Below are 27453 nucleotides of genomic sequence, written 5' to 3' on the forward strand. Positions count from 1 at the left end.
TGACTTGCGTATCTTAATAGCAAATTTTTCATCTCATTAATAAGGAGGAAATGTAAAGAATATTATCAAAATAGTCCGTCTGACTTGTGAAAAATGCTAAACTTTATCGCATTGCAACAAAAATAAACTCGTTTATGGCCACACGCACAAAAAAAGATTATGCCTCGTGTTTGCCTGCTATAAATTTGATTTATTCTTGTAGTAATTACAGTCGTTGATTTGGTAAAAGTTGAAAACATTTTTTTTCCCCGAGCAGAACAAGATTTCTGCATTCCCATTGCTGCTGCATTGCAACACTTTGAACTTGCTCAGCAGACATGACAAAAGGTTTTAATTAAAATACTAGCAAGATAAAAAGAAACAAAAACAAAATCATTTGTCTGCATTAACTTTGTGCATTTCTCATAATTCTTTAATTCTTGTAATAAAGGAAAAATACCAAGATAAGAGGTTGTCCTCCCTTCTAACTCCCTTCCTCGGCAGAAGGCTCTCAGGGCTCTGGGATGTTTGGCTGACTCTCAGTGGCTCAGGAGTGCTGTTAGTTGGTGGTGGTGCAGGGGTGAGCAGGAGCAGCTTCATTCCTCGAGCAGGATCGTGGTCTGTAGGGAGGACTGGGGTTCACTGAGATACAGCTGAGTACCTCTGAGCCTTTCCAGCTCCCAGGTAACTATAAAGTAACTCATTCGTCCTTGCCACTTCAGTGTTTATGTTAAACTGATACAACCATGATTTTATGATTTTTGTAAATGGAAGCAATTTCTGGTGGTTAACTGGAAAACTGATTGGGTTTGAAGGAGTGAGTTATATGTAGAAAATGTCACCTGCTGGATTTATTCCTCAGTCAAACTCAACGTCTGGTAGAAGATGAATGGTTCTTCACAGAGGAATAAGTGAGCATCTTCTCACCCCTGCTTTCTTCGTGGTAGAGGAGCACTGGCAAGTTGGTTGAACACGGAAATGTTTTGATTCCCGTGTGACAATGTCATCGTGCAGCATTGTGGTGGCAGTGCCGTGAGGGGGGAGGATTTAATATATGCTCATATGAAAATTCTCAGCTTTACCCTACCTGAATAGTCTGAAATTGAAGGGTGTCTGTTACAAAATCAATGGAGTAGCTGAAGGACCAGGAATTTGTCTGCCAAATCCACAGTGAATTGTGGCTGAGGAGCTCCCAAAACTCCGGGCTAAAAATAGAGATCATTGTCAGAGTTCATTAAGGCTTTAAAATCTTTTCTTTTCTTTTTTTTGCTACTTTGTAATACTTCGTAAATATTCTCTAAAACATGATTTAAATAATGATTTAAATAATAATCGAGCAGAAACTTTGATGTAAATCAGTCACTTTAATCTTGCTTTGTTACTTTTCTCAAAGGAGAGGTTAATTATTAGTAGTTTAGTAATTATTAGATTGCCTTGATTTCCTGCTAAGTACAGCTTTTACAGTAAGGTAACACCTTTTGTCAACCAATCTGCATTATAAGCATATGTTAGGATTGTCTAAATATGCCAAGTAAGCACTCAAATACTTCATGATTGTAGTTTTGGGAGTAAAAATGTTTGCTTAACGTGCATTGATTGCTGAAAGCAATGGCAGTGATCAAATTCCTATGATTCAAAATCAGAATTCAGTTTCAGTATGTGAAATTATATTAAATTGTTAACTGCATTTCTCTTGAATGTACTAAATATTGATATCAAAGGCCAACTTGCTGCGTTTCACTTCTAGTAGCGCTTTCAAGGTTAAAAACAGCTTTGGTATTCACTCTGGATAGTGACTGAGAAATGGTTTTGGCCCTTGAAGTTATCCTAAAAACTAGATTTCATCCTCTTGCTCTTACTGCTTGCTCTTAGTCTGGAAAATGAAAACGCGTCTTCATGCTATGTAATTTCTTAATTGATTTCTTATTTTGAGCAAATCAAATGATTGAATTGAATTAACTGAATAAGCTGAAATTAGCAAAGACACTGCTCTGTGTCAGCCAAAAGGTCAATCACCATTTAGAGTTGGGTTAGTGTGTTACTTTCAGATGGCTGGCTCGGTGATTGGGCTCTCTCGAAGGCAATGAAGATATGTTTTTAAATAAGTAAATGCTTTAATATTTTAGAAATGTAAGGTTCTTCCCTAATAAAATTGGCCTTAACGACATATTTAAATGCTGTGTTTACTCTGCTCCTAGAGGAAAAAACTTTCAACAATGTAAAAAGACAAATTCATGCACGTGAGTGGTTTTTTTGTTCTATGTCTGTCATATAAATAAATCCTGAGACTACAAGAAGTTTCTTTTTCTTATAATTGTGATTACAAAAAGTAAGACATTACTGTCTGAATCTGGTCATTGTGATTCTTGCACTATTTGTTATTACTTGGTCAAATTAGAATGGAGATGTGTTGTGGTCTGTTGGTTACGTTTTGTTCAGCAACGAGTTCAGTTTTCAGAAGGCAAATATTTCAGTGTGGGGTGTTATAAAGGTGGAGATGCAGAGCAATATGTATATCCAATGCATTTATTTTACTATTATGAATATATTTTTTGCTGCTTTATTCATGTATTAAAAAAAATAGAGGCAGCTCTGAGACAGGAAAATAAGCCAAAATATATCCTAAGCAAAACAGGGAGTATTAGTGTGGTAAATAACTTTTGAAAGTGCTCTTTATTTTATCAGTTTCTGTTATAGCAAATCACTCATCGGGGATTATAATTCATGATAATTCTGATACGGAAGTGGAGAAAGCTGTTTCTTTGCTTAAAAATGTGCTTGTCTAGATTCTGTGAGTATATCCATCTCTGTTTAATATGTGTCTACAGTAGATGCTGTGTGTTAATGGTTGTGTGATTTAAACACCTGAGCGTTTTATTTTTAAACATCAGCTTACCTTTAGTCACTTGGCAGAGCTTGTTTCACTTCTTTTTTTTCCCTAGATTTTAAAGAACAAAATAGGTTTCACAGAGCTGTCAGCAAAGCTCGATCATATTTAGGATGTGGATTTGCTGGTGATAATTGTTTATCAGTTCAAATGTTTCCATAATTCTCCAATGTGAATGCATTCGTATGGTTCTTTGGGCTTTGTGTCAAAAGCCTTGTAGAGAGGCAGATAAACATCAGCTCCTTGGTGTAATGGAGGACATGTTTCAGACAATGCTAATGTGAACCTAATCTAATAGTTCTTCTGAATTTTTCTTTCACGCTGTTTATTGCTTGTCTCGGATTTATGCGGTTGCAAGATTTTAGCAATAGCTGCTTGGAGATTATCCTGTTGTGGGAGAGTGTGATACAACAAGTTGCACTGGGTTGAAAAGAAAAAACTGTCCACTGCATATTTTCATGTTAATTTTGTAACATCTAATTCTCATAACATAAAAGCCCTCCCTCCCCCCTTTTTTCTTTTCCTCTTACAGTCTGAATATGCTGTCCTGTGGAGTAAGCCACTGGTCAACCGAAGAAGGCTGGGAGCCCCTGATCCTCAGTGAGGCAATCCTAGTCCTGACTTCATGTCTCTTTTGTACTGGTGATACTCCTACAGGCCCTAGAGCGTACCTGTTCGGACACTTTGTTATCTCAGAGTTGCTTCTGTGCTTTTAGAGGAGTTCTGCTTCTCTTGTGTTGGCTTGGTACTGATGCGGGCTTTGTTCTAGAAAACTTCAAAGTCCTATGGACTCCCTTAGTCAGTTCTGTACACGAGTCTACTGAATGTGGAGTTAGAATTTTGCAACAGAGGAGTTGGGGAACCACTGAGCAGGGCTCTGAGTGCTCCTTTCCGATTCATCCTTTGTAAATGTATTCTGCTCCTTTACTCTTTTCCAAACTAGCTGAGTATCAGCACAGATTTTTCTCAGGCAACACTGTTATCGTGTGTTTAGAAAATATGGAGAGCACACATCTTGAGATCTTTTCTTTAGAATGAAAAATTCCTTTTGCTTTGTGCTTGGCAAACTCCAAAGTTGGGGTAGCTCTTGAGGTAGGGATGCTTTGGATGAGACTTGAGAGGCATTGCTCTATCACCCTGTCCCCAGCAGTAGCTATTATAAAGGCAATAAAGGCACATTAGGCTGATGTGTGGTAATTTTTCTTCTTAAAAAGAATAACTCTAATCCTAATTCATAATAATTAGATACTCTTAATTCCTAAAACATATATATCTTTATCCCTTTGATTACTCATGGGCTAATAGCAATTTGTATGCCTGTCAGCCTCTCCTCCTCGTTCCTTAAACCTCAGTTAAGCTCTTAGAGAGAGACTTCATTCACAGTGTGTTTGTTTAAAAGCTCAGTCTTTATGGAGGGGGAAGCAGAGGTGCAATGTGGCAGCCTTGATTAGAAGGGTGGTTTCTAGTTTATCTCTTGATTATTTTAGCACTGTAATGAAGATGGTAATTGGATGAGTCTTTGGGGGAGTGGGGTATGGTGAGAAATGAAATTTCTAGTGAAAATGAGTCTTTTCAAGGGATGTTGTTCATTTTGCCCCAAGCCAGAATTTTGTTTTGCTATACATCCTCTCTCTTTAGGAAACAACCGAAGATAAATAGTCACTGAGTAACCCAGTGAAGGCATCTAGGCAGCTAGATGTTGATTATAGCCTACGTGTGCTTGACTGCTGAAAGTCCACTCTAGTCTCTCTGAAGTCTGACAGACTTCAGCTGTTTGGTCATGAATCTGTATCCATGTATTCATGAGAAGCCTCACTCATATCTTGTTTCATCAAGATAGTGCCTGTGTTAGCCTACAGGGGTCCCCTTGGCAGTGTGGGCAGTGCAGGTGACGCATTCAGTCCGGTGGTCCTTTTTTGGCTAAGAAAGGCTTGGGTGTTGGTGATCTTTCAGATGTTGCTGAGTGCTCATCTGCCTTCATCTCAAAAGCACGTATACCTAAAAAGGCACACCAATATACAGATATTTCATGTACCTCCAGTCGAGCCTTATTTGCTGAAGCCAAGCAAGAAATACCAACTCCTCCAGCTGTAAAAATGCGTATATAGCTCAGCATGGTGAAGGGCCTCGTGATTACTGATCCAGTGGTGCTAAAAGAAAGGATTGTTGTTTCTGTCTTGATGTTGTACATTTTCTAACTTCTCATAGTGTGTTGTGATGCTGCACTGTACGGCTTGGACACTCCCAAGTCCACTCTGTTAGCAGGCATTCCTGCTGCTGTAGGCAGGAGTGGGTTTTATTCTCAGCCGCATGCCTGGGATTTTTTGAGCGCAGACCTTTTGAGCACTTCTGAAGCACGTAGGATTCCTCTCTGCAATTGTAGCTTGGTTCTCCATGGCCTAACTAGCCCTTCATTTGAATCATGCATTTTGTTGTCTTTTGTGTTCTGTAGACGTTGAAGTCTGAAGTGATTGCTGAGCTGAGAGCTCCCTTGTGACCCGGAGTTGCATTTTCTGTAGAGGTAAACTGGCACTTGAAATCATAAAAGAGAGATTTTTTTTTTTCTTAAATTGTTCTGTCTTTCTGCCCAGCTCCATTTTACACTTTGGAGAAGCTATGATACTCCTTAGAGTGGTTCACAGAGTTCTTGAATAAATTAATATACAGCTCAGAAAACAAACTCACTTTCTTTGTACTTCAGTATAAAAACAAGAGAGCCCCAAACTGATTCTATCTCCATAGCTAAGACCAGTGCTGCTTGGGTGTGTGCAAATCAAATGTTTCTTCATCTTCTTTAATGAGCTTTCTCACTGATTTGCAGAATATCAGCTTGGTTCTTTATTACACAATATAAAATTTCTGCAAGCCAGATGCACACCAAAGGTAACATTAGACACTGAGCAAATAATTGTTTCCTGTCACACTGCATTAGTAACTGGGAAGAAAGAGTTTCTTAATTTGTATTTGCACAGAACTAAATATAACTCTAGCACATTTTAACTTCAGCTTTTGCCATTCATGTCCCTGAAAAATGCAGCTCCATGTTTGTCATTTACTGTGGATATGATTTTAGACATTCTTGCTTTCTTGCACTCCCATTTGTGAGTGTTACAGTTTTGGGAACTTGGTTGAGAGGCAAACCGTGCTCACAGAACGTTCTGTTAATGCTGGGCAATTACTGTCTGCAGGGACTATTGCAGAGCTGCTTTCTCTAGTAATTATAGCAAGCCTTGGTCACAACTCCCTCATTCAGCATTTAACAGGGACTGGGTAGTACCTAGACTTAATTTTCCCGCAAACACTGCTCTGTTTTTTTTTTATGACCTTAAGCCTGTTATTTGTCACCTGTGCTACTCTGTGGCTATTCTTAAGTGTTGTGCCATCAGTCTTACAGATAATAACAATAATAAAAAGAAAAAGAACAAAAAACTGCTAAGGAGTATGCAGATTGGATTGTACTTGTGAAAATCATCCTGTGTTAGTAAGGAAAAATTGATGTTGTGGAAGGATGCATTGAATAGATAGTCTCCTCTGTGGGAAGTGCGTGAGCTGATTTCTGTGCCTTGGGTATGTAGAGACCAAGATGGTAATTAGACATTCACCTCTGTCACTTCTGAAGTCTTACAGGTGCTGCCAATGCCTGCATTTCATCAGTGCTCTGCACAACTTCTCATGTTGTGGGTGATGCATATAATTAGGAGGAGGGTGGAACAGGCTTGCTGTTGCTAATGGGGAGGAGGAATCTTCTGTACCTGGCACTAGCTGTCTGCCTACACCTGTATCTCTTACCTTCAAAGATATCATTTCCTAAAAACATATAGAAACCTACAGAAAATCGCCTAGGTTTGTAACAGCTTTCCTCTTGGCAGAGTGAGATTTATTTATACTGCTGTTTGTTACTCTGTAGGATGTGACAGGCAATTCCTTGTGCCTGCTCACTGTATAAAATGTGAGTGATCACTGGCAATGCAAGCGATTGCATTAGAAACTTTCCTCTCTCCAGCGGGGAGAGCTTGAGTTTGAACTCTCCCCTCAATGAGATCTTTGAAGTTTGGGTCTTTAAAACTGTTCTCCAATCCAAAGAACTACTAGCACAGTTGTCATCCCTCTTATTCTGAGACAGGCTGGACCAGGATCCCTTCAAAGGCCATTAAAGCTGTTGTTTCATCCCCTAGAGAGGTCGGGAGGGAATAACTCAAGTCATTATTCCCTGCCTCTCCTTCAGCAGCCGAGCAAGCTGTGGAAAGTTGTGTGACATAAAATGTGATTCAATCTCTGAGCAGCACGGAGTGGCCTCAAGACTTGGCAGCGAGGGATCCTTGTACACACAGCAGAGGGGAGGAGGAACAGGTGGCATTTAGGAACTAATTAATATTTGTGAATTACAATGTGCTATTGGTAAGAAAACAAATCACCCCGCATCTGAATATTTATGGTGATGACTTCCAGAGCTTGGGTCACGCGGTTCTTTTCCAGCTGTTGCATCTCCTCTTGCGGCACAGTGCTTTGCACTGGGGTGAGAGCCTGGCAGGCTGAACAGAACGTGCAGGTTGGGAGGAGTACTCTCCACAGTTCAGTATTAGTGGGCTGTGGGGTCCCACACGTTTTAAGTATTCTTTGCTGGTAGAGTAAGCCATGCAATTTAGCCTGAGATTCCATCCCATTAAGAGCCAAGCCATGCATGGAGATAATGCTATGTTTGAAGAGAAAGCAGGTGTTAAAGGTTGTTCTCCCTCTTAATGTTGTGTGCGAGTGCTTTACAGTAGATCAAACTTGCCTAATGTGATCTTCATAATGCTTTCATTTAAAATGCTCCCTGTGGTTTGTATTTGTGGAACTGAAAGGAGCAGACTCTACTCTGTAGCTTGGTGGGGCGGGGTGTTCGATTGAACATATGTTCGCGCTGTCGTTTGGGAAAGATAATGGGTTTTTAACCTCTGTCGGTGTTAGACGGAGGTATTTATGGAGCTCTATTAACACTGTGCCTAGGCAGCTAACCTTGCTGTATAGGTTTTTCTCAATTTGCCATTTTCTTTTGATAAGTTGCGGATTTTCTTGGCCTCTGACAGTACCTCTTGCTGTGTCAACCGGCATGAGAGCTTACCAAGGAGCAAGGAATTCCTTGCTGTTGTCAGCACTGTGTGAAACGCTCGTGGCTACTGCTCTTGTGTGTTCAGTAAATATTGTTGTGTAGATTAAAAAAGCAGCGTTGCAGAGTTTCAAAAAATAGTTGTTGTTCCCTTCTGGGCTCAATATGCAAAAGCAGGGAAGCTGACAGGCACTAGCAGCAGTGCTTGTGTTTTCGGCTGCTGTGGTTCCCAGACCTGGTGCAAAGCATGGGGCTGATGGATGCTGGGCATGGGGATGCTGCTGGCACCAAGCTTAACCCTAGTGTGGGGAGCAGTGAGTTTGTTTTAGTGGGGGAAGGTATCATTTAGTGTCCTAAAATCCTGCTGTTATCCCATCTCTGCTGTCACTTCAAGGTTTTTAACAATGTGAGTATGGTAGAGACAAGTGTGCTTCATGCTGGGGTTTATCTCCAGTGAACTGCCGTTACCGCTTTCGTCACTGCTGATTAAATTTTTCTGTTAATGTTTAATCCAAAATAGCAAATGCTTCATGTTTGTATGCCCTCTGCATAAGCAGAACATCTGTTTAGTGAAGGTGGCTATGACATACAAAACTGAATTGGTGCGTAATTCAAAATATATATGAGTCAGTCAAGAAGATACAAGGAAATTTAATACTTAAGCAATCACTTGAACGTGAGCAGGCTGTGTTGTGTCAGGGATTTCCAGGGGTCGTAAAGTGCACATGACATGGTGCTATGACAGAGTATTTTCTACCCTTATCTTAAGTCTTTGCTCTCTGTCTATTAATATTTGCAGTGTGGAAGAGGATTTTGGTGGCACATTTCCCCTCCCTTTTATAGCAGTAGTGTCACTGTGGTGTGGCTGAGGTAGGTGACTTGAACTGCCCCTGTGATCTAAGTGCAGAATCTACTTCAGCTTTTGGAAAAAGGAGTCTTTAGTGGAGCAAGCACATGTGTATCCCATGAACAACTGCAGCTGTGTGTGTTAGAACTATAGAAAATGCCAGAGGGTTTCCAGAAAAAAAACGGCTACAAAATAAAGGCATAAAAATCGGTGTCATAGTTAGCAGCAGAGACTGAGACTTGTAAGGGAGGAAATTAATATAAATTGTTGGCTTACAGAAATTTCAAGCGTTTTTATGCATTTAATAAAGGGTTGCTATTTAAGTAGCTTAAGCATCCTTCTCTGTAGATAACGTGTCCTGGGATTTAACAAACCACTTACAGTTGGATGGATTCCACTCAGATGTGATTGCCATTCTTGCAACAAAGACTAGCTGATGAAGAGAATGAAAAGAGCCAGTACTGAAATGGCCATCACATTAGTATGAGGGAAGGGGGGGGGGGGGAACAGGTTTTTATCATCTTCCTTCTGTAAGTTGAGTATGTTAGTCTTGGTTATAGGCAAGATGTTAGATGGAACAGAATGATTGTTTCTGCCCACAAAACTGTCTAACCCAAGCTATCTCAACTTGGAAGAGGTGTTGGCTGGATATAGACTATCGTGGAGAGAGAGGAACTGGTAGGGCAAAGCCTAGTGAGCTGGAGACACAAGGCAGCAGCGCAGCCAGAGCCAGGTTTTTGGTGAGTGTGCCTGGAGAGGGGCATTTAAAGCAAAGCATCCAAGTAGATATGCTAGTGCTAGCGGATGAGAAAGCTTGCTGAAACGGAGAAAAGAGGGGCAACATGGTCAAAATTAGGAAAAATATACTGAGGAGCATTGTAAATAGGTATTGGTAAGGTAGGACTTCAGGGTTTAAAGCAGGAACGTGTTCTGAATGACTGCAGTGAGCGTGGCGAACGTGTGCCAGAAGTAAATATAGTAATGTAAGCACTACTACAGAGTCATTGGAGTCAACGCTGCATAACACAAAATTGCATAATATATTTATTTGTGAAGGTTATTTTAAATAGATCCAAGTCCTTGGAAAGGTGACTGTGTTCTGGCTCCCTAGGCTGAGGTTTCCGCTGGGGCTGAGCTCGACCTGGTGGCAGGCTGCCAGCTGATGGCTGAGCTCGTCCTTCTCTTATGCTGGTTCTCACTTGGCCAACCTGGCAGCCAGCCTGTGCACCTGCAGAGAGCCCTCCAACCCTAGAAATGAAAGAGGGAGTTGTTTTGTTGGGCCAGTTAGCTCAGGTTGTGAGAAGGAGCCTCAGTGGAGATGTGGCACTGACGGACATAGTGGGCATGTTGGGGTTGGACATGGTGATCTTAGAGATCTTCTTAGTGATTTTCTGATTCTAAGTAGGCCGTGTTGCCATGCTGATGGCATGCAGAGTGGTGACCACAGAGGCACTGGTGGGAGGAAACTTTGCTCAGTTGGGTAGGATGGAAGGAAGTTATCAACTGAAATTACTGGAGAGAACACATTTTTAGTTGACAGTCGCAAAGTGACAGTGAGCCACAGCATAATGCCATGTGTTAGAGAGTGAGGTGAGGTAAGCAAAGAAAGCAATGGATAATCTTAAGGATGGAAGGGCCTTGAAAGAGAAAACTCAACTAACTTGCTTCGTCTGGGCAGCAAAACGAGTTCTAACAGGGAGGTGACATAATTCAGTTTTATCGGCAGGGAAATAAACTTCAGGGATGGAGAAGAGCTGTTTAAGCTACGGGATCAATGTTGGCATGAAAACAAATGGATAAAAACTATTTGGGAGTAAATGCTAGGTTCAAAATGAGCAGTGTTTTGGCTGTGGGAGGAATTGGATTCTTCAGCACATCAGACACAGGAGGAGGGGAGGAATGCTGTCAGTGTGCTGGGGATCAGCCTATTGGTAGTGGCTCTTTGAGGTAGCCTTTGTTGCAGCACTGAGCTTATGATCCGTGAAGGAAACCCCTGGCACTCCACATCCACGTGGTGATGGGTTACTGTGGTGGTGTCATGTCGGAGTGAGGGTGGGACTGCTGTCCTGTGCTGTCACAGGTGGGAATACGTGCCAAACCTAACTGTTTCTTTCACAGGATGGAGAATTCATGTCATTAAACAAAGCTTTAGACTTTTCTGTTTAGTCTGTGAATTTCTCTGCTGTTACTGTTGTTTATGACACTTATTTTTGTTGTTTTTCTTTCCTAGGTATTTTTATGGCCTCTGTCACAGTAGCGTCTCAGCGTCTCGCAGGCATTTATGGATTTATTCTGAGAACGTTCCTGTGAGGTAGGGAAACATTATTACCTACGTTTTACAGACAGAGCTGAGGCACAGTGAGATAAAGGTTGCAGGAGGAGTCTGTAGCACAGCCAGCAGTCAAACTCTGATTGCCAGAAACTTGTTTATTGTCCTAATCACAAACCCAGCTTACCTGTCCTTTTCCTTTTCCTTTTTTCTCCTCTTTCTTTTCTTCCTATTAGCAGAAACAATCTGCGAATGGCTGGGACAACCTCTAGAAAACATGATTGGGTTTCCTGGTGTCCTTTTTTAACATTGTTACTTATGAGTTAAAATGCCTTTCTAAAAATATCAGCAGATCTGTTTATGTTAAATGATTAACATGTTTAGACTTTCAGCAGATAAGCTGTCACGCTTTTTTTTGAGTCAGTAACTCCTTTATCCTACCTGTCTGGGCTTGTGGCTGTTGCATTCTTACCCTGCCTGAGCTAATGCCATCCCAATCACCTAAAGCAGTGCCAAGAATTTCATCATCCATGCAAAGATGAGATTCATGTCAAGGCAGGTGTAAAGTTTCTCAAGCACATTTATGTATAATTACTGTTTAACTTTATTTTTCAGAGGTCTTTTCAAGCCAGTTAAAATGTTCACCTTTTGAGCTCCCAGATATTCTCCTAGAAATTGGATTTCAGTGCCTGATTAGTGATGATCCCTTTCAAAAGTATTTCAAAGTTTGAAACGTGTGCACACTGAAGTGTAATTTACATCATAAAATCAAATATCATGAATAACAGCTTGAAAAAACACACTTTTTTTCTTCAAATAAGGAAACTTTAAGATAGATCTTCCTTGAACCCTTGTTTCACCTCGGGTTGTTATTTAAAGTGTGACTTTACTGCCTTCTCTTAGAGCTACATGAGCATTACAAATTATGAAGACATTGGCAGGCTCTCACAATTAAATATTTTTATTGTCTATTAAAATAAGCAACATTATTAAAATGATAACATTGCAAAGAAATACTAATGCTACCTTTCTAATTTTGTAGTCTGTATAATACGCACATTGAATTATATTTATGCTCTTTATTAACGTATATTATGTGTCATTGTGTCCCCAAGAATGAAACCCTAATGACTCATGAACTGTCTCAAAGTGTACTAAATAAGATTAAAGAGCTGGCCAGTGACCTTAACAGTCAATTAGGCTATGCATTACTCAACCCAATACTTGTGGAGTGTAGAAGGGGAGAGAAAACTCATTAGCTAAGGTGCTGTTTGAAACAAACAAGATTTCTCTAATACCAGGAACTGGTCTCGTTGCTTACATGGAGACTGAAGCACTTCAAATAGGTATGTGTGTCTGGAAGCACAGCAGTGTGGTCCTTAGAGGGTGAGGAAAGCCTGCTGGTAGAGCTGGAAGAGAGCAAGAGGAGAGCTTTAGTGCTCAAAGTGTTCTGGAATGGATTCTGGTGGGTGCAGGTGGCCACAGTCAAACATTGGCAGTTCTAGGAGATGGTAGTCAGATGGTGGGATGTGCCATCTATCATGGGGTCATAGGACGGTGTGTGTTGGAAGGGATCTTAAAGATTACCTAGATCCAACCCCCCTGCTGTGGGCAGAGTTCCCCCCTCTACCAGATCAGGTTGCCTGGGGCCCCGTCCAACCTGGCCTTGGGTACCTCCAGGAACAGGGCACCCACAGCTTCTCTGGGCAGCCTGTGCCAGTGCCTCACTGCTTTCTGAGTGAAGAGTTTTCCCTAACATCTGAACTCCCTTCTTTTGATTTAAAACGGTTCCACCTTGTCCTATCACTATCAGTTGGTCTTCATCAATTTTTATAAGCTCCCTTTAAGTACTGAAAGGCTGCAGTGAGGTCTCCCTGGAGCCTTCTCATCTCCAAGCCAAACAGATTCTGTTGCCTCAGCCTGTCTTCACAGGAGGGGTGCTCCAGCCCTATGATCCTGTGCTGGGGCCCCTGCCTGGATGCAGTGCTCCAGATGGGGCCTCACAAGGGCAGAGCAGAGGGGGACCAATCCCTTCTCTCTCCCTGCTGCCACCCTTCTGGTGATGCAGCCCAGAGTACAGCCAGCCTTCCTGGCTGCAGGAGCACACTGCTGGCTCATGCCCAGCCTTTTCTCCACCAGGGCCCTCCTGTCTTTCTCAGCAGGGCTGCTCTCAGTCTGTTGACATACCTGGTATAGCCTCAGCTGAAGTGCAACACCTCACGTGGGCCCGCTTCTCAAGCTTGTCCAGATTGCATCTCTTCTTTCTATTGTATCAGCTGCACCACTCAGCTTGATGTCATGAGCAAACTGCTGAGGATGTACTCAATATCACTGTCTATTTCACTGATAAAGATGTTGAAGAATACCAGATGATACCAATGATGATACCAAAGGGGGACATTGCTTGTCACTGGCCTTCAGCTGAGCGTAGTGCTGTTGCTGACCACAACTGTCTGGCTGCAGCCAGCCAATTCTTTATCTACTGACTAGATCACCTTTCATAACTGATCTCTCTGATTAAGAAATATGGATCTCTAACACTTGAGGTGTTACGCAAAGGTGGCATGCATGGGAGGGCTTGTTGCAGAAATCTTATGTTTCACAGAAACAGAAGAGCAGGGAAGAACTTGTTGGCAAGGCATACTGCATGTGTTTTCTTAAAGTTGATTGCATTTGGAAAGGAGGGTGAGCCCCTTTGGATGTCCTCCTTTCTCCTTTGAATATCTTCCTATCCTTTTGGGTAGGAAGGCTCACAGTGTGTGTGCCCACTGCAAAGCTGTTTGTGAAGACCACATACCCATTTTGTGCAGGTCAGGAGAGGGGAGGTGGTGGATCCAGAGCAACAGTGATTTTACATGCAAGCTGAGCTGGCAGCTTTGGTCATGCTGTTCTTCAGCCCATCAGTGGTCATGTTCTGCTCAATTTCCTACCCTTTCTTTTTGGGTATGTTTTCAGCTGACCCTGAGAAGGTCTTCTGTCATTCTCAATGTAAACTTGATTTTTAGGAAATAAAGAATGACAGACTTGGCCCATGCAAAATGTGGCTGAAAGTACAGTTTGAGTGACATGCAGTAACATCTTTTAAAGTAAATCGCTTTTTTGAGCTGAAATTGGGCAAAATCTCCGCTGATCTAGGTCACATTTTATCTGCAGGGTTTCTTCTGAAGTAATTTCCTTAGTAAAGTCCATCTCATTATGGAGAGGGGGTTACAACAGGACTGGGGAAAAAAAACCCACCCAGATTATATTTGTGGTGTTCAGGTGAATGGGAAGAGAAAGAGGAAACCTTTTCGATCACATCAGCCTGAATCTAAAGCATCTAAAGATGATTTTATGGGAGAGCCCCTGAAGATAAACTCTAACCTAGATTAGCAGAATTCAGATTAGGTTTTCAGGAGTTTGGAGACTTTACTACATCTGGAAGTAATCTTGACATTCGCTTACACTGGAATTATTATTGTATGATTGCTCTTCCAAGGATATGCGAAAATATGTAAAGTTTCCATTTAAATAAATGTTACAGTCTTGAAAGTAATAAGCTCAAACTGAAGACTGTTTGAAAAGTTTAAAACCAACAAAAACAACCACCTATAACCAGCATTTTCCACTTGCACTAGCTATTGCTAGTGTAATATTATCTGTCTGTGTGGTTGTGGTTTGGGGGATGTTTTTTTTTTTTTATATGCAGCATTACCTCTGAAAGTTGGGCATTGGGATTGCCGTTAAAGATGAAGCTTCTGCGTGATCAGTCTTCTTCATTTGGACATAAAAGTGTAAAGCAATTGTCATCAAACTAACATTCTTCTCTTACAATTGTATAAATCTTTCTATCTTTGAACTGATTTGCACTTTGCAGTATGTGATGCTATATTGTAATTTAAAGGCTTTTCAGTAGTGTGGAGTATGTTTCTCCAACATACGGACACAAACCTTGTGTGACTTAACAGTGTGATTGTGTGTGGTGCCACTTGGGCCTCGGCACAGTAATCCTTAGTGTGAAACCAGGAGCTGCTGTGTCTGGCGGTAGTGTGCTGAGCAGTATTTTCTGTCTGTATGTTGAATGACAGCCTCCAAAGGGCATCGGCTGAAATCACTGGCACAGCTCAGCATTCTATGTAGGGCTGTCTGTGGTTTTTTTTTTTGGACTTAAAGTCTTTATGGCCCTTTTATCTCACAATGAGTGGAGTGCTTTAACAGCTTGGTGCCCAAAAGGCACGGCTGCTGGCAATTTACCTGCCTTCACACTATGTGCTGGAGTTGTATGCGAGGAGGAGAGGGTGGGGTTTAAAGTTCCAAATTCAGATGAATAAAACTCATTTCTGCTTTGAAGATGTATGCTTTAACTGTTCTACATGGATATATGTTTTCAGAAATGTATTTATGAAAAAACATTATCAACAGATGCTAGCGATGTTACAAGACTTAACCGTATTTGCAAAATTGAACATGAGCATTAGCCCTCTGGTCTTTTTCATTTCCTTTTCTATTATATAATCAGCATATTGGTAGGTGGCTTTTGTTTTGTCGCTTCACATCCTTAATTAATTTAGCTATCTGGGAGTTATGCAATAAAGGTAGAATCACCATAACTGGCAGCGTAACTTTGCCGTCCCCTATAGTCAGCACTTGCTAGCATTGTGGTGCAATGGGTTTGAATAGCTGCCATGCCATGTGTGTGTAGTTTTTTTTTTTTTTTTAAACCCGAAACAAGTGCTGAACTCATTAAAAATACATGCTACATAAGTTAATGTGCATAAGAAGTTTTGGTACTGAGATCTCCTTTGAGGATACATTTAACTCTAATTAACTTGGTTTCGTTCAGTCTAGTAGCATAAGCTCGGTTGAAACCACCTAGCACTGGTTAGACTTCTGAAGTCAAGCTGTGTAGAGCATCAGATGGAAGAGCGTACGGAGGGGCCTGCCTGGCTCCCAGCGCCGTCCTCCTGCAGCAGCAGTTATCTGGGCCTCTGGGTGCTGCACTGGATGGAGCCGCGTCGTGTCGTACTCTCAGGCAAGGCTATGGATTTCTAGAGAAACCTGAAATAATTGTTTTTGCTGTACTGAGATTGAACGATTGCGTGATAGCAAGCTTCCCTTACTAAAATTGATTCTGAGTTTTTCCACTTAAGAAATAAGGAATGGCAGCCTAGAAGGTTGTCAACATTTCGTTGGCATGGCTTTTTAGTCTCTTCTTGCTTCTTTTTTCTAGTCATTGTTAGTTTGGGGTAATTTCAGTGTGTTCTGCTAATTGTGATCTGTTTTTCAGTAGAAGCAAGTAGCAAGAAAGGGATTACGAATGGTTATGTTTGTATTAAAAGCAAACACAGGCATGCACGGGTTGGACGTACTGTTTTCTTGTGTGTTTTTTTTTGTTTGGCCTGGCAGTGTAGGAAATCAAGCTTTGTTGTTATGTCCAGTAAAACAGATTTCATTGAAAGATTATAGTATTTTGTGAGAGAAGATTTGCACTGCATCACTCAAAGAAAGCACTTAGATTCAGATTCTGTAGTAGATACTGTATTTTGTATAACTGGAAGGATGTGTGGATTTGTTGTACTCTCTTCACAGCTAGTGAAAGAAAATATTTTTGTCTTTTTAGCTGGTACGATGGCTTTAGTCTTACAAAAGGACTTCCTAGATAGAGGCCCCAGGTAAAAACCAGATACTGGATTTAAAAACCAGGGGAGAAATAGACACCACTGGGCAATTTTGAATGTTCATTTCCTGAAAATTGGACCTTTTAAAGCATTTCAGGTTGGGTACGCTAGAAATTGAGGCATTAAAACCACTAACTGCCTTTGAGAATGACAGCCAGAATCCCCATTAACGTCGTATGTCCTGCTTAAGGGATCACAGAGCGGAGACTGATGTCTGTCAGGGTGGAAAAGGAGCAGTTTAGGAAGTTATGATGCTTCAGCTGAGATATGGTAACTGCACGTAGTTCATTTTGGAGAAAAAAAAAGCAGAAATCATAGAGGATGATCTAAGACTGTCTGGTTTGTTTTGCATAGAAGCAGGCTAGCTATGCTTCTGTAATAAGTTGCTGTGTCTCAGCTGTAAGGATGATAATATCCAGTTGATGAAAGTTAAATTATAGCTATAACAGGTGGGTGCATTAAAATGTTGATGTGCTTCCAGATACCTGTCTGTTCACAGAGTGGTGGGACTTGCTGTGCTGGTTTGGACCAGCGGTCAGCCTAATTTGGTACCTACCCCTGGCAATGATCAGCGCTAGATAACTCAGGGAATGGCACAGGAAATCGTGCATTTGGTTATCAAATGTTTTATCTGCTGGGGAAGTGTTGTGTTTTTCAATAAACCAGCTGAAACAGGCTGGTTTAGTCACTGAAAAGTGTTCCTTCTAATATGCGGTTAACTTTTAATCTTTCTTTGAAGAAAAGGAGCTTATTGACGTTTCTTAATGTTTTCCCTTCAGACACTTGAGCTGAGAGTTGGTCTGTGCCATATACAGTCTCTAATCTTGGTTGGTTTTTTGTTTTGTTTTTGAAACGTTCTTCTGCATCTCTGTAAAAACAGTCACGATAGCTGAATAGTCTGGGGCTTTTTCCTAACGTTGTAGCTGAAAGATAAAATACTAAGTGGGTTTCGTGTAGTTATTGTATTGCTTGAGCATGTCTTCACATTAATTAAAATTAATTTAAATGAGGTGATAGGAGTAAAGTACAGAGTAGGAAAAGGATAGATCAGAAAAAGCAGATAAGATAGGTGTATTCAAATAGTCAGAGCCTGATGAAATTTGCCCTAGGGTACAGCAGCAACTAGCCAAGCTACCTTCGAACCATTTACAATTATCTTTTAGAAACTGTGAAGAGCAAGAGAGATCCTGGAGGACTGAAAAGGGCAGATGCAGTACCTGCCTTTGAAAAGGGGAGGTCTGGGGAATTACAGGCTGGTTAGTCTAGCTATGATGCTTAGAGGATTGGAACAAAATTTTTAATGAGTTTCCAGGAATGTGGAGGATAAGATGATGGTGAGGGACTGGGGGGAGAGGTAGCTTTTGACGTAACCTCTTGTGGCATTTCTGTGGAATAGGAACACATACATATTTAATGATATGGTAAACAAGTAACTGTTTAAAGATCATGTTTGGAGAGTAGTTACCTATAGCTTGCTGTGAAAATCAGGGGACCAAGGCAGGTAGTATGAACACACCCCTGTTTGTCTTGGGCTGAGCTTTGTTTGCTGTTCTCTTCACTGATGTGCACAGAGGAATACTTGCAGAATCTGCAAGTAAGCCCAAACTGAGAGGAGCTGCAAGCATTGTGAAGCAGAGTTCAGAGTTAAGTGGTCATGGTAGACTGAAAAAGCATTTGGAAGCCTACAAAATGCAACTTAATGAGCTGAAATGAGGAAATACCAAACAGGGAGAACATGGCTAAGCTGCACAGCTGCAAAAGAGTGCTTTGGGACATGTATTGGATGACCACCTACACATGACCTAACAGTTACAGAAAGAACCAACTCCATCTGGAGTGTATTAGCAGGACTGTAATCAAATATGAGGTAATAATTCTGCCGTGGTCAGTGCTGCTCAGCCCTAGACGTGGAGCTGTTGGTTCACTGGAGAGTGGAGGCTGGCTGAAGGCTTCCCCAGTCATGACTGGGATCTGAGTGGGGGGGCAAAACATAGGGCTGCTGGGACTACTGGTCTGACTTTGATGTTAGCCCTACTCTGTTTGGACTAAGGACCCTCCCATCTGTCTTATTCTGTGGTTCAGTAAACTACTTGCATCCTCCTTTTCTTGAGAGGATGAAATTTTGGAATGACAGACTTCAGGTCAGTTTCAGCATTCCTATAAGTAACATTAATCAGTGATTTGAGAGGGCCAGATATTATTAAGGTTGTTTCCCTTTGAGTGGAGTCTCTTAACATAAAGACATTTGTTTACTCAATCAAGTTTCAAGAGGAGGCACTGTAATCAGCTGTATAAATTTCCTCAGTGCTGTGGCATTTTCTTTTGTTAGAAGCACAGGACTGTTTGCTAGTGGTCAGCTGGTTACTGGTGGTCAGCTTAGAGCCTTTAAGAAACCTTTGCATCAAGCGCATGGATTGGATTGGGCTGCTCAAAGGAGATTGTAGCTTTGTAATGTAATAAATATTTCCCTAATCAGAGAAGCTTGTAATTTCCCATCATAATAAATAGAAGACATGTGATGAGTGACTTCAGCATCTATTTCTTAATGTTTTGCAAAAATAATAGCTATGAGCTCGTAATAGTGATATGCAATCTGTAACATGTGACGGTTAAATATTAATGTACACGGGCTGTGTTTAAAGAACACGAATGGCTCTTATGTAATGAAATGTTAACTTTGTTTTAAGCTCCATCTGGTTTTGTTAGGTGACTTCCAGAGGCAGAGTGCATAGCCATTTGGAGGGGTAGTCTGTTTGCTGAACCTTATCGACAACTTAATGTAATTGTTTTTCTTGGAAGGTTTTTCTGGGGTTAGAACACTAAGAAATTAACACTAAGGTTTTTGCAGAGGGTTAATTTAATTGCTTTAAAAAATAGCCAACCTGCTTGACAGGTGACCACACAAAGCATTCACAAAGACCAGAGCTCTGTCTTACTCAGCTGTCTCCTTTTCCTTAATCACACTGATGGTGGGTGCTTTTTTGTTCGGTTTTGGAACCAATTCCATTAGGCTGGCAGGGGAATGTGGCTGAGGAGCAGCAGCTGGGCGGGTATCTCCCATGATAGCTGTGACAGCCTGTGGGGTCTGTGCAGCCCTAGCTGCCTGTCCTGCTGTGGGACAGGCCTTCCTGGCACAGTGGCACAGAGACTTTAGACTGTACGCATCATCTCTGTTAATTGTGTTAGATATTTGTTCTCCTTGTTTAATGTTTGTTGAAATCTTGTAAATGAAGATACTACAGTGTGAAATTTTATGCTGTCCGAGTTTGAAATGATCCAGCTTATTTTGCTCGCTTTCTTTTGAGCTGTTTCTTGTGGTGGTTCTGCTTTGCTGGCCTGCGTGCAGAGGTGAGAACAGGGCTTTCTCCTGAGTTTTGCTTTATGGTCGTTATCTCCAGGTACGAATACTGCTTTATGCTGTTGTGAAAGATGTGTTGTTCAAGTGAAGATGTTTCACCTGCACCACGGTTGGGTTTTTTGGAAATCTCAATCTGTTGATCTCAGGAGTACGAATTATTGGCACTGCTGGAATCAGAGACCCTAACTGATGAGGTACACAAAGAGGAAGGGCTGATAAAATGTATGCTACAGATGTTATGACAAGTACGTCATATTTTTTAGCTGGATAGCAGAGTGACTGATTGGCTGTAGACATTCCTGACACTGCCTGACAGAAAGGGTTATTTTATCTGAAAACAGTGCAGTTACAGATGAGAGAGCTCCTGAAAAACATCACTCACTTTTACTAGCGACATCCATCACTTCCTAATTATGGCTGCTCTCGGGTGGAGGAGCAAGTTCCTGCCGTTGTTCCTCCGGAGCTGCTCTGCTCACTGCCACAGCAGCAGGGTCAAAGCCGGTCCTCCCTTCGTGGGCTTACGGATTGAATTAATGCACAGAGGTGTCTGTCTGTGTCAGATGGTATCCCTGTGTTACAGGAACGGCCGTGGCTCACCGCTGTGGAAAGCGAATAACTTTGTAGTTCAGCCACCTATTCTGCAGCACAGAAGATCTGTTGAGCTTCTGTTTGGAAGTCAGAGCTTTCACTTTTCTTTGAAAAGCTGAATCAAATCAGAGCAAGTTGTGAGTGCAGTGAAAAGAGAAACCTTTGGTACCACTCAGAAACAGGAGAGGATCTTTGATCACACTTCTTGTGTGTGGGTTCCCCCTGTGTGTCCCTGCAGCCCGAGGGCACACATCCTGCAGCCTCATGGCCAGACGAAGCTGCTGCGCCATCGCCCTCAAGGTTCTTTTCTACAGTGCTAAGTCAGCTTCACTTCTCCCCTCAGAGCTTACTGGCTCCGGTGCCATGCTGCACACTGACTGCTAAAGCCTGCTGCTGCCTGTGGGACAGGGCAGAGCTCAGCCCTCCACCTCTTCCTGGCACAGGAGCAGATGCTGGCAGCTGTGTCCATCGTGCAGTGGCCAAATTGATGGGAGGCTTCATATCCATGGAACCATTTGCCTGGCTGTGCGTCTCACACCCTGAATTGCCTGAGCCTCCTTCTTCACATAGCTCATAGATCATAGATGCTGGGCTCTTAAGAAATGTACTTTCCTTTGCAGTGCTAAATAATTCTCTTTTGGTAGGCTGACAGCAAGAGCGGTGCAGGAGATTTACTTTTTCAGTGTGGTACTGTTTACATACGGATAAAAATAACAGTTGGTTGAAGTATTGTTTGCTTTTATGTATATGTGCACCATGTGTTCCACTCTTTCTGCCTGGAATTCTTTCTATTTACTTTGTGTGGCTCATCGATCAGAGCATAGGCATGGAGATGCTGAGGATGCCATGGTGATAGGGGTAGTGCAGGTGCCTGCGTACGTGGTGTCGTCAGGGAGGAATAAGCAAGGGTTTTCAAAATTGTTGTTTAATTCCAGTGACTTTGTAGATGGCAAAGTATTTATGCTTGCTGGAATGGCCTGTGCTACCCTGTGCTGCCTTTTCTCTTTGAATGCCTTGCAGCCTTTTCCTGGTTGCCAGTAATTGCAGTAATTAAACACACCTGGTAATGACAACAGCCCCATTGCACCCTCTGCTTCTGAGGATGCTGATGTCCTGAGGTTGGGAGCACCCATTGCCCTTGCATGCAGACCTTGATTTAAATGTAGGCTCAAGGTGAAAGCTGCAGCTTGTAGATGAGCAGGAGGGGAGAACTCTGTGCCTTGGGTGCATCATGGCTTCCTCCTGGGAAGTGGAAGGAGGAACAACCAAGGTCCTGCTGAAGTCAGATGGTGTTTATTGTTTCACCTTTATCTTTCACTTTGTTCTGCTGAAGTAGGGCTGGTTCTTCACAAGGAGACCCAAAGGTGCTGTCTCTTCTTTCTGACAGAAAAAGTGAGTGAAGAGGTTATTAAAATAATGGTGGGTTTAATGATGCTGTGGTCCCAGATTGGCCAGAGCTTTGGTGGCCAAATACCCTGAGTGCTGATAGTGGATGAGCAGTGCCTGTGGATTTCAGGTGCAACCATGGAGCTTCCAGTCCTGTATGTTTCATAAGCAACAGCATTAGCAGTGTTGCTGAGGTTCTGAATGAGGAGAATGAAATGATTTGCGTTAATGGCTAAGTTTTTCTTTTATTTCTTTTTCTTTTCTCTGGGAAAGCCTGATTCAGAGTTCAGTTTAATGGGTGGGAAAAGTCAAGTGACCAACCAAACAGCAACAACAACAAAAAAAGCCACCAACAACCAAACATCTGGAATACCCCTTACTGAATTTTTAAGGCCTGAAAGACTGAAATGGATCATTATCCATCAATTCCCCAAAGACTAATTTGTGGGGAAGGTGGTGCCAGAGCAGAGGCTTTTGCAGGGAAAGTGTGGGAGAGGCCATCTGTCAATATTGTTCTTGCTGCTTTTCCACTGCTTTTACAAATTGGTAGGCTGGGAGTTGTCTGTGCTGCAGGTAAAGCCTGTTTCAAGCCCTTGTGTGCTGATATTTTATTGAAGTGAGACACGAGCGCTCCAGGGAAAATGGCACTGTGAGATAAAGCACTCTGATACATTGCATATAGCTTAAATGTCATCTTACAAAAAAAAAAAGATAAAGCAGATGTTAATTGTAAAACTGTACTTCATGTACATTTTTCTTATTAAAGCATTGAATCTAATTCAGCATATCTGAACACATATGACTGCTGTTTATCCATCCTAAAAATGTTTCTTTGAAACAGTTCTGTGATTATGCAAATACATGGTTTTAATAGAAGGGAGAGTAGATTTAGCAGTCTCTGATTAGAGAGAATATTTTCTACCAAGATTAGGAGTCTGAAGTAAGTTGATGTTATCATTTGTTTTGAAGGAGAGAATTGTAGGTCCACGTTTTCTTCTACCTTTAGATAAGCAGTTTGACTGGAATAGCAGTTTCAATCTGTTTTAATGATGTTTTTCCAATATGAAAGGGGCCAGGAGATGCATAAGTCTAAAGGTCTGCTGGTAATTGTTGAAGTGATGGGAGCTGTTTACAGAACATGCAGGACATACGGGGTTGTTGCCTCTCGCTGCGAGTGCGCGCATGACCTTCATTCGTGGTTTAAAGTGTAATTAAGGAATACATGCCTCTGTGTATTTAAAAACAATAAAACCATCCCATCTGTAGGCTGTGAGGTATTCAGGGATGGCAGGCACAAATGAAGCATTTCGGTGTGCGCTGGTGTTAAGTGTTAAGTTAGTTCGTGATGTTCTGATGCCTTTCTGCAATGCAGCTGTAATGGTGTCGCATTAAATCTTTTCGTAACGTTACCTCATACTGGTGAGGTCATGGCTGGTTATCTTATCTATGTAAGTAAAACTGTCATCTTTTCCAGATGACCCCAAAGAAAAGAAACTAAGAAATCCTGACCTGCCATGCCTTCTGCCTATGGTGCATTCCAGGCCTTGTGCAGGCTTGGTGCAGAGTTATTAAATAAGCTTTGCTTTCTGTCTTTCTCTGTTGGCGCAGTTCTGTGCCTTCAACATGTATCCAGTTGTGGAAACCTCAGAGAGAGGGGCAATCATAGGCAGTTCTTTTCTGCAATCCTTTGAGGCTGGCTTTGTAAGCTCATTGTATTGTTTCTGTGTGGAGCCAGAGGTGGGACTCAATGGTCCTTCTGGGTCCCTTCCAACTCAGAATATTCTGTGGTTCAGTGATAAATGCTTAATATTTCTGGGAACATCAGGTTTTACAGTGGTCGCTTTGCAGTAGATGTGTGTCAGGGGGCACTCATCAGGCACGGGCATTGCTGCCAAAATGTCCCTGGCCACATCCCAGGGCTCTGCAGTGCGCTGGCAGTTCTCTGGGTCAAATCGAGTATTTGTTTGGCACACGGAAATAATGTAAATATTTCTAATAAGGTGTTGGTGTGTATGTCTAGAAATACGTATTTATTTAGCAGCTGCAGTATTTGAACCACAAACTGTGAAGAGGATAATCTAACACCTTTTAAATAGAGGAGGCGAGGAAGGGAAATTCCTGAATTGAGCCTCTGTTGGGTTGTGGAACTTGATAACCAGCCGTCTTAGAGTGTGGAATGAGAAGGGCATCACTAAATGGGGGGTAATGGCCTGAAGACAAACACTTTCAGTCTTTTTATAGCAGAATATTGGACTAGTTGGAAAGAAACTGAAGCTCTGTAAAAAAAAAGTTGAGCAATTAAATGATCACGAGTGGGTGTTGTTGTTCTCCCCATCACTACAACTATGGTTAGCTGACTGCATGAGACAAGGGCTCTGGTATGTGATTGGTTTTTTTGTTGGCTTTTTTTTTTTTTTTTTTTTTCCCCTGAGGAAGGAAGGGATTTAAGGTCTGTTGTCACTGCTGCATGTTAACTGCATGGCAAACTTTCCTTTCTAAGGGTTGGTGATAAATACAAAATTGACAACTTCAGGAGAACTGATTAAAGAGAGATTTTTGTTTCATTACCTTTTTTTCTCCGCCCACTTGGAGAGATGACAGTCTGGCCGGGGATCTTTCCCATCTCTTTTCTCACTGCCTAAGATTAATGCCTGGACCATTTTAAAGGCCGAAAGCAGGAACAAAAGTTAAAAGAAAACAAAGTCTCGTTTTCAGTTTTTTTTCCCCAGTTATTCATTTTGGATTCAGCACATGAACAACTTGTAGTTCCCTCTGTGGCTGAGTTGCGGGATCAAGCCTACAATGGAGGCATTGTCATCACCTTTTCCTCCCTGCTTCTCTGTGCAATGAAGTTGAAATCCTGCTTTTGGCATCCAAGCTGTTGCTTTGGTGACCAATTTTGACTGCACAAGCATACATTGTGGTCTCGGTGAGTAGTTGAAAGAGTGTAAGGAAAAAGATAAATGTGTTCAAACACAACTCTGTTTTGCAAGCCTTCGAGGTGATTCAGAATAGAGTTGTTTGCATATTTTATTTAACGTGGGATATCAGTTTGGTGTTAGGAATTCAAATGTCAGTGTTACAAATCCAGAAAATATAATTAAAGGTGATTTAACATGCAGAATGCTGTGCCCTTTACATATGCATTATAATTACCTTTAATTTTTGATAGAGTTCTCAGTTTCACTGAGCAGCACTGTTTGTCTGCAGTTATTTAATTTTAGAAATAATTATGCCAGTTGCTTAAAACTCTTTTGGAAGCCTAACATGGATTCCATCATTCGGGCTGTAGCGGATGCATCTTGGTCTGCTGATGTTCCTGGAAGTCTTCCCATGCATCTAACGAGTTGTTAGGTGTCTGTAGAGTGGAGGGAGCTTTATGCCCATGACATTTCAGATGTGAAAGAACGAGAAAAATGGCAAATTCCACAAGCGCTTGGATAGAGCAGCTGCTTGCCAGGTAAAGCAAAAAAGAAACAGCGGCCGATTTGGGGCATGCAAATGGGTAGTTTCAGGGAGAAGAGTGACTTGTGGTGGTCCAGCAGAGTTTTCGCACTGTCTTTGAATGCTTCCAGCAGTGATGCTGCAGGATCCTTACACTGCTTGCCATTGCGTTAATCCCCTCCGCTCTGCTTTGTGTGGTTTGTGGGGTCCTTGTGTTGGTGATGTCTCAGTGTGCAGACAGCCAGGCTGTGCAGCACGCACTCAGTAAATGACAGCTGTAATGATTTAATGACGCCTCTCCCACAACGTGCTGATGCCGCAAGTTCCTAATGCTCTCCGTGGGCTAACAAGCCTGTCCATTCGCCACGCTGGGCAGGCTGCACTGTTTCTCCTTTCCAAAGATTAGTGTTTATGCTCCCTTGATAAAAGAAAAAGCACTCCAAGCATGTGTTCAAAGGGAGACCTCTCCTAGATCTGGCAGGCAATACAATATCGCTAATAGCTGCAGATACTTAAGTAGCCTATTTTCATAATCCCACAGGTAGTTGTTAAGAGCGTTTTCTCCTACTGGGAGAATATCTGTCCCTCTCTTGAACTTGTTGTCAGCTCTCACTGTATTTATGACCTTAATGGAGCTTCCAGCAATCATGCAAAGATAGAGTGGGCTCTAAGCACGTCCGTGTTTCAGCATTATGTTTTACACTTTGCAGCACCTCACGCTGGTGTCAATGGGTTCTTTGGGTCACATCTGTACTGGGAGCACAGACCTGTCACATGCCCTCGTAATGTTCCTTCTTTGGTGGCTGAGCTGTACTAAATTTAGTCTAGCTTTGTAGTTGCATTTTGCTCATTTAAATGAGTCTATTCTCTTGGGCTAGATCTGCTCCTGAAATAGTACTGAGGGCAGAATTAGTAAATCAGCCATTCTGGTGCATTTTCCTGAAATCTGGTGCGTGAAAGAGAATAGATTGACGACCCAGTAACTTCTCACTGAAGTTTGTGGGAATTACTGAGGCAAAGGTACAGTGCAGGAAAGCTGCACAGCACAACTTGATTTCCTTGTACGGTTTGCAAGCACACTGCAACGCTTTAGAATTGGGAGTATGTTTTAAGAGGAAAGGCTTTGGTGCTGCTCTGGGCCGCGGAGCTCAAGTCGCATGGAACTAAACCAGATTGTATAAAGAGGATTTCAGAAACTGAAAATGAAGGTGATAAAAGAATAACAAGTATATTGAAACTAAAGATTACTGTCTCTATTTCAAAACAGAAATTACCTGGGATATATATTCTTAAGTTTGGTCAATAAGCCAATATGTAGGAAAGTTGAGGATTTGGCCAGGAAGGACTAAGCCTTCAGATTCGGAATTAAAAAGCATCTGTTGCTGAAATTTGAGCCTCTGATCATTACTAAATAAAGGAAGAGAGAAGGAAAATAGTTTCATATTACTTATTTACTGAATGTCTTGTTCTGTGGTTGTATGTTGATCTGTAATTTGTAGGCTTTAAGAAGGAGGGAGGAGGAGAACCTGATTACAGTGACATTGTACCATTCTATTAGAGCTATATAAAAATAAGTATTTTGGTAAATTAGAACTGCCTGGAGCATCTGGGGCTTCCTGGTGGTTCAGGAAGCACAGGAAGTTGTCTAAGAACTGAATGCAAAGCATTCGCCACTGAGTGTTCTTGTCTGAGGTTTCTGGTGACCATGTGAATGGGGAAATAGTTGGAAGAATATAGGGCACCATCCATGGGCTGCTCTCCATTGTTTGTTGTTCGTTGGTAAGGAGCTACGTGTCCCATCTCATCTCTGCGCTGCAGTCAGCTGTGATTCCCAGCAAGGCAGAGACGCAATCCTGGTCTGCTGAGAAAGGAGGCAAATCCTTGATGACACCTTTTCAAAGAGTGGCTGTCCTCATTAATAGATCTTTATCAGATATAGCTCTGATGTT

General features: G+C 41.9%; 1 protein-coding gene across 8 annotated transcripts in view; it reads left to right on the forward strand.

Moving 5' to 3' along the window:
• The window catches only part of PTPRF (protein tyrosine phosphatase receptor type F), a 342455-nt gene that overhangs the window by 71052 nt on the left and 243950 nt on the right, over positions 1-27453 (forward strand). For all 8 annotated transcript variants that reach the window (XM_042873558.1, XM_042873562.1, XM_042873560.1 and 5 more), the window contains exon 2: positions 11033-11113. The gene's annotated coding sequence lies outside the window, so the exon portion shown is untranslated. The remainder of the gene's footprint in view (positions 1-11032; positions 11114-27453) is intronic.

The sequence above is a fragment of the Lagopus leucura genome, unplaced genomic scaffold (genome assembly GCF_019238085.1).
Source record: "Lagopus leucura isolate 7727_CA_CO unplaced genomic scaffold, USGS_WTPT01 Super-Scaffold_100009, whole genome shotgun sequence".
Classification (NCBI taxonomy): Eukaryota; Metazoa; Chordata; class Aves; order Galliformes; family Phasianidae; genus Lagopus; species Lagopus leucura.